We start from the raw sequence: 7,789 nt of genomic DNA, 5'->3' as shown, positions 1-7,789 counted from the left end.
TTTATTTATTTATTTATTTATTTATTTATTTATTTATTTATGAAGGTGGGGAGGAACAGAGGGAGAGGGATAAGCAGACTCGGCACTGAGCGCACAGCCTGATGCTTGATCCCAGGATCCTGAGATCATGACCTGAGCTGAAATCAAGAGTTGGATGCTTAACTGACTGAGCCACCCAGGCGCCCCAAGAGTAGATACTAAAGAGAGAAAGAAAGAAAGAAAGAAAGAAAGAAAGAAAGAAAGAAAGAAAGAAACCAGTACAGATAGCAAACAAAATTTATGACAGTGGAACATGGATGGCTGAGATTTGGGAAACGGCAGCAGGCGCATTAGGATAAGAGATGGGCCAGGGACAAAATGGTGGACTGTCTGCCTGAGCAAAGGTCTGAGACACAGCAAGGAGTTGAGACAGACCAACCTGGCTGGAGCTGAGCGCAATGAGACTTGAAAGCTCCTTTCCGAATCTCTATCCATGCTAGATTCCAGAGGCTTCCATGAGCCAGTCTACGAAGTGTGGGCTAGATCAGGATCATTTCAATTCTGTGTGTGGGAGGAACACAATGAAAGTGGTGCTTTGAAAGATGCGTCTGGTGGTAATAGGCCACTATGGACTAAGTGGGGACTGATGGGTGGCCCAGGACTACCCTCGCTGGCTGCCACACCGAAGATGCCACCAAGACATTAATGCCACATGAGAGTCGGGCTTTGAAGTTAAGTTGCAAGTGAAGTTAAGATTCTCTCGTGGAGACGCACATAGGAGCATGGTTTGCCATGTATTATTTGAGGTGTTAAAAAAAAGATCGAGAACTTGACAACGAGTCTGTCAAGATGGCTGAGCACTCTTTCAAGAACATATGAGAGTATCATCCATGAGGCTGCCCGACTATTCACTATTGACTACGGTCCACTCTGTAAAGTAAAAAGTTACCTTGGAGAAGGCTGGCAAGTTGTGAATGATTTTTGTCTCGTAGAAATGAAAGTTATTTCAGTCCAGTAGGAAAGGCAGCAACAAAGGTTAGCGTTTTATTATCTTAGAGCCACACCCAATCTTGTATCCAAAATTTTTATCTTATTCCAGCGTTCTTTTAAAGTCTCTCATATCTTTTGGTCTCTCATGTCTTTTTTTAAACTATTTTTATTGTGGTAAGCTAGGTGCAACATAAGATTCGCCATTTTAATCATTGCAAGTGTACAGCTCAGTGGCTTAACTATAGTCACACAGTTGTACAACCCTCCATTTCCAAAATTTATCATCGCCCCACATAGAAACACGAAGCACGGATTTTCTCTCTCTCGCCTAGCCCTTGGGAACTTCCAGTTTACTTGCTGTCCCTCTGATTTGCCTGTTCTAGATATTTTGCATAAGTGGAATCATACATTTCTTCTTTGTGTCTGGCTTCTTTCACTTAGCAGAATGTCTTCAAGATTCAACCATAGTGTCACATGGATTAGAACTTCACTCCCTTTTATGGCTGAATACTATTCTATTATCAGGATATACCGTATTTTGTGTATTCATTCACCCATAGATGGACATTGGGTAGTTTCAGCCTTTTGGGCTATTGTGAATAATGTTGCTATGAACATTCATTTACAAGTATCTGTCCAAGTCCTGTTTTCAATTCTTTTGGGTCTATACCTAGAAGAGGAATTGCTGGGTCATATGATAATTCCATGTTTAACTTCTTTTTTTAAAAAAAAATTATTTGAGAGAGAGAGACAGCACACACAAGGAGGGGGGAGGGGTAGAGGGAGAAGCAGACTCCCTGCTGAGCAGGGAGCCAGACGTGGGCCTTGATCCCAGGACCCTGGGATCATGACCTGAGCTGAAGGCAGACGCTTCACCGACTGAGCCACAGAGGCGCCCCATTTTTTAAAAAAGATTTTATTTATTTGAGAGAGAGAAAGAGTGAGAGAGAACGAGAAGGGGGAAGAGCAGAGGGAGAGGGAGAAGCAGACTCCCTCTGAGCAAGGAGCCTGATGTGGGGCTCGATCCCAAGACCTTGGAATCATGACCTGAGGCAAAGGCAGGTGCTTATCCTACTGAGCCACCCAGGCTCCCTCTACGTTTAACTTCTTGAGGAACTGCCAAACTCTTGTTATCTTTTTAAGAATCAGCTTTATCACAATGCTGGTTTCCTCATCAATGAGTTGAATAAATTTTTGATAAGTGATCACTATATAGTTCAATGGGGGTCATGTTTTTAACTCTTAGAAAATTACACTTTCATAAGAGTGATTTATTTATCTTGCTAATCTTTAAAGCATAAAGTTGACCCCTGTACCACACTTGGGCCGCCATTGCTTACTGCAAGCTCTCTACGAGGAAGTCGAGGAAATGAGTAGAAATGAGGGCTCCCTTGTTTAATCCCTGAGGGCAGCATATTTTGGTGGTTGTAAAGAGAGAGGAAATTTTATTTTATTTGATTTTATTTTTGTAAGATAAGGACTTTTTTTAAAGATTTTATTTATTTGACAGAGTCAGCGAGAGAGAGCACAAGCAGGGGGAGCGGCAGGCTCCCTGCTGAGTAAGGAGCCCAATGTGGGACTCGATCCCAGGACCCCAGGATCGTGACCTGAGCAGAAGGCAGACGCTTAACTGAGCCACCCAGGAGGCCCAAGAAAGAGGAAATTTTAATTAGAGTCCTGTGATAGTGATGGCAAACGAAGGCACACTGGGCAGGGACAGAAGTGTGTGCATCTTTATTCTCTCTGGGAACACATGGAGACTTTTCTCCTCTGGAAGATAGAACCACTGCTGGGTTTCTACAGTGTGATAGCTCTGCTGGGGAAACTCTAGAGAAAAGCTTTGCTTTAGGAGAACTCTGGGACCAGACCACAATGGAACTCATTGGGAGAGATGCTAGAATTCTTCTGGTACAACCTCAAATGGGGCCAGCACTGACAGTTGACAAGAAGTCTTTTAGGCGGGGAATGAAGAGAAGAAAGAGACTTGGCCTAGAGTTTGAGGAGGAAGGTGGACACAGGGGTGGGGAGAGGGTACAGTCTAGGGGTGGAGAGGGAACAAGGGGCAGCTGCCCTTCTCAAGACCCAGCTCCTCCAGGGTAATTTTTAGTTGCCTCTAGATGGCCCTTTATTCAACCTATATACCCCCCCCCCAAATCTCTCCTAGAGTATTAATCACACATAAAATCAGAGATATTCTTGGCTTCATACATTTTAATGTTTCAAATCAATTGTTTTGCCCTTTTGAGTGAGGCTGAAATTAAAAAAAAAACCCGTTTCCCCCCCCTCACAGCTCAAAAGGAACTAACTGGGTTTTGATCACAATTTTCTCACTTTTGAGACAAGATATGGAAGAACAGATGAGTGTAATGGCAGAATTTCACAGGTGGTTAAGAATGTGTAGGAAAAAAAAGAAAACCAGAATAAAAAAGAATGTCACTGTTATAAATATGATCAGAATGTGTCTATTTCTGAAAGCATAGCAGGCAGGTTAAGAAAATAAAGGTAAAAGCCTACTTTCTTCTGACACCTTAATTTCGCTCCCTCACAGGGCTATGACAAGGCGAAATGTATGTAATAAGCACTTGGCCAAGTGCAAAGGACTGCATGTGGCTTTGAGAGGGGCTGGGTGGTGTAGGGGCGAGGGGGCACGGGCTGAGAAGCCTGACCATTCAGGGCCCCCGCCTGGCTTGGCGATCTGACCAGCAGTGACATCTAAAGTGAATCCCTGGATCCCAGTTGTCTCGTGTGTAGAGTGAGGACAATAAATCACGCCCTAGAGGGTTGTTAGAAGGGTCCTATGGTAAGGCCTCCGAGAGAAGCAAGAACAGAGTGCTGTGGACGCTCGGTCTGTAGTAGACATTGTAGCACTTTCCACAATGTTCTGGACGAGTCTCTTAGCATATCTGTTATCCCAGTTCTACCAGAAGTTCCCTGTGACTTGTTTGTCTCTGGCTCCTTGCCTCTAAGCACAGTGCCTAGAACGTCATACTCAGCCATTTATTCCTTGTTTTCTTTTAAAGATTTATTTATTTATTTATTTGAGAGAGGGAGAGAGAGTGTGAGTGGAAAGGGCAGAGGGAGAGAGAGAATCTGAAGAAGACTCTGTGCAGAGCATGAAACCCATCTCGGGGCTCGATCTCATGACCCTGAGATCAGGACCTGAGCTGACACTGAGAGTCAGATGCTTCACCGACTGCGCCACCCAGGCGCCCCTCAGCCATTCATTCTTTTAAGAAATGTTTAGTAGGCCCCTCCAGTCACCAACTCTTGGCAGCCACACTGTGCCCTCCAAATCACTGATGTCCTCTCCCCACCTCCCTAGCCCTGAAGCCTCAGAGCAGGGGCGCTGACGAGGCTCCAGTGGTAGACACAGTGATGCCCCTCTCCAGGCTCACCCAGGACCGAGTGCTGCTGGCTGACAGTCCTCTTTGGCCTTCCCCGGCCACCTCCTCAGAGGAGTGCTGCCTCGCCCAAGGCCATGGTCCCTCCCCGGAGGCAGCCTGCATCTAATGCCTGGTCTCCCCACCTGGACTCAGAACAACCCTGAAGGACCAATCCGGTTCCAGAGCTTCTCGTGGGATCAGCTGAGGCTGTCATTAGGACAGTGTCACAGCTCAACTTTTCCCTTGAACCAATACTGCCTCCTTCGTTTAGATCTTAGGTGGGTGTTTTTCCGAAGATTTTATTTATTTATTTATTTGAGAGAGGGAGAGAGGGAGAATGGGTGGGGGAGGGGCAGAGAGAGAGGGAGAAACAGACTCCCCGCTGATCAGGGAGCCCGACAATGGGGCTTGATCCCAGGACCCTGGGATATGACCTGAGCCGAAGTCAGACCCTTAACCGACTGAGCCACCCAGGCGTCCCTAGATCCTAGGTGTTGATCTTAAAGGCACCCCAAAACATGGGACCTGCCACAGCCCCCCAGCAGCAGTCCCCAGACAGGCTTTGTGGCCTGTGTAGGCTCTGGTTTGGCATCTGGAAATCCTCAATTACAAGTGATCCCAGGAGCTGTGACAGTCCCCAAGGCCTAATCACTGTGCACAGGCCTCACTCACAGTCCCATTTTTATTGCCTCCCCCACCCCCCGTCTAAGTTTTTCTTATAAAATCACTTGGAACCAATAGGGTAGAAGAGATCGGCCTATAAACAAATAATTATAGCCACGGGAGAGACACTGTAATAGAGAAAGAAATGAACCTAGTGCTTAGCTTAAAGGACAGCTTCCTAGAGGACGTACCATTTACACGGAGTCTTGAAGAATGAGTTTGTGTTTGATGGGAGGACAAGGGACGCGGGAGAGGCATTGCAGAGGGCATGGCGTGCTCAAAGGCTGGCAGGCTTGGAAGAGTATAGTGTGGGGGAGGGAGGGGAGTAAGGGACAGCGACGTCCGGGACACTAGCAGGGGCAGACCCTGCAGGGCCTTAGAGGCCAGGCCGAGGAACTGGGTGCTGATCGACTGCCACGTTCCAATGGTGCCCAAGCTTCTGCCACGTGGGTACCACCTGGACGAGCTTTGCCTTATCTGGCCACCACCGGTTCTATACATGATTCACTTCATCTTTTTCTCGACAGCAACGTCTTTTGCTTAAATAAATTTCTACGAAAGGAAATTGTCTCTGGCAACCAAACACCAACACAGAAGGAGTTTCACTTGCCCCAGAGAGAAAGTCACTGTAAAATAAATACGGTGGAAACCGGAGTCATTAAATCCTAGGTGGATATCACTGCCTGTCAGTGGCTTCGAGCCTGAGGCCCCTCCAGCTCTGTTCCAAAAGGAGATTAGCACGCATTACAGAGGTGGAAGAATAGCACCACGCTGAGACCTTCTCTTTGATGTAATCAGAAAGCTAGAAAGAGAAGGGCGCGTGAATCATTTTCTCACCACGTACTTAAATGTTCTTTAAAGCTGTACTGTGTACCGTTAAGATCACCTTGGAGTTCCCTTCCCGACGAGGCTGCTGACTAGGAAAGCAGTTGGTAAACAATAAAGTGCCCTACAAACGTGGCTGTCATTACTACTCTATTACCTCTCATTGGCTCTGGAGCGGTCACTGCGGCGGAGCTGCCCCTTCGGCGGCCCAGGGAAAGCTTCCCAGCCAGCGCCCCCGGGGACTGTCATTCCCCCATTGTGGGAGAGACCACGGCAAGGGTGGGGCTGTCACCCGGGCACGACCCTGGGTGTCGGGGGGGGGGCAGACGGAGGGAAAAGAACCGGACGGCTCCTTGTTTAAGGGGACTGGTCCCGGGAGCTGCCGTCCGCAAGGCGCAAGAGAGCAGAATATGGAAGCCGAGGTGGGAAGCAGCCCCCCGGGACCATCGGAGCACCTCATCTACTGGGCTGGGCTCCACAGCTCAGAGCAGAGCTTGAGCTTCTGTTGCTTTCAAGCTGTGTGGGACTTTGGCTAAGTCGCCCAACTGCCCTGACCCCGTCTCCTCAGTGGCATACGACGTGGGTAAGGACAGCACCTGCCTCCTAGGTTTGCTGCCAGGGTCACCCGAGGCAAGACGCGCAAAGCTTTGCGGACAGGGCCGGCACGTTACTTAGCATGACTTCCTCGCCCCCTCTGACGGCCACAGCTAGACCCCTGCCGACGCCTGTTCTTTTCTCCCGGCTCTCTCTCCCCTAGCCTGGCCCACACCTCCTGGCCCTGTCCTCCGTCCTGTTCTTGTGCTCACCAGCTGTCCCACTTCTGCGGCTACGGGACTCATAAGGAGTCTTTCAAGTGTTTGCAGACAAGAAAGGCGAGGGGGCACCCTCCAGGGGGTAGAACGGGGACCTCCTTCACCTGGAGAGAGAGAGGAGGGTGGGTGTTCTGAGGCGGGCCAGCTGGCCAAGCAGCCTGCATGTTCCTGCTGAAGGCAGAGGCCGGCTCTGGCCTGCAGAGAACAAAGAGAATGTTCTGGTCTCCCGTGGCGTTGGAAGGGAGCGCCTGAAGCAAGTCCCTCCATTAAAAGCTACAAGGCAGAAGTTTAAATATAGCCCTTTCCAGTTGTCTGGGGCAGAGATTTATGAAATGTCAGAGCTGTTAGTGAGAAACGATATTATCTCTGCTCTGTTTTTAGAGAGTAGCAAGGAAGCAGAAGAGAAGAGGGAGAAATCTGCGCTTTTCCCAGTGGACAGTGGGCAGCCATGGGAGGATCTGGAGCAGCCGGGTCCATTTCATAAAGTTGTGCTCTGGTCACAGCGTGGACAATGGCTTCAGAGGGGCAGGAGGGGAAGCGGGGAGCCCAGCAGGAGGGAAAGAGATGGGGTGCCAGGGAGGTAGCTGTGGAGGCGGGAGGAGGGAGCCCACTGCAGGGTGGGGCCGGGCCTGCATCCCAGGGGGAGGGGGGAGGGGAGGGCCTCTTTCCCCCTCCTCCTCCTTAGAAGAGGGAAGCCAGCTCTCGCTTGCCCTTGTCTGCCCAAGGGGACCTGCCTGGTGACTGCGAGAAAGGCAACCTGTCCAAAGACCCCCAACCCCTCACTCCTTTTCAAGACAACCCACGGAGAGGCCTCTAGAAAGTCCCTCCTTATCCACAGGCTATCTTTGCAGCGGCGACTAGAGTCCCCAGGCCATTTCCAGGGGCGGGCAACTGCAGCGTCGCCTCCCCTATCCAGGCTTATCCTCTTCACCCAAGCCAGAGAGGGGAGGCTGGTGCGCCTCAGGACTCTGAACTTTACTCCACCCTACTGCCAGGAGATCGGGCTGGAACTGGGATTAGAAGGTACTGGGTCCCTGGCTAGTAACCTGTGCGAACGGATGACCAGTGACAGGCATCCCTTTCCGGCCCCTCCCCCCGCCCCCATGCTTTGGTATTGCACACACACACACACACACA

The 7,789-nt window shown here is 49.7% G+C and overlaps 1 protein-coding gene across 2 annotated transcripts in view; it reads right to left on the bottom strand.

Annotated features, from left to right (window-relative positions):
• The window catches only part of NHSL2 (NHS like 2), a 79,181-nt gene that overhangs the window by 70,399 nt on the left and 993 nt on the right, over positions 1 to 7,789 (bottom strand). The gene's annotated exons all lie outside the window — the stretch shown is intronic.

Source organism: Ursus maritimus, assembly GCF_017311325.1.
Source record: "Ursus maritimus isolate PB19 chromosome X unlocalized genomic scaffold, ASM1731132v1 scaffold_X1, whole genome shotgun sequence".
NCBI classification, from domain to species: Eukaryota; Metazoa; Chordata; class Mammalia; order Carnivora; family Ursidae; genus Ursus; species Ursus maritimus.
Note: the sequence above shows the minus strand (reverse complement) of the source record. Positions and strands in the feature narration are given on the sequence as shown.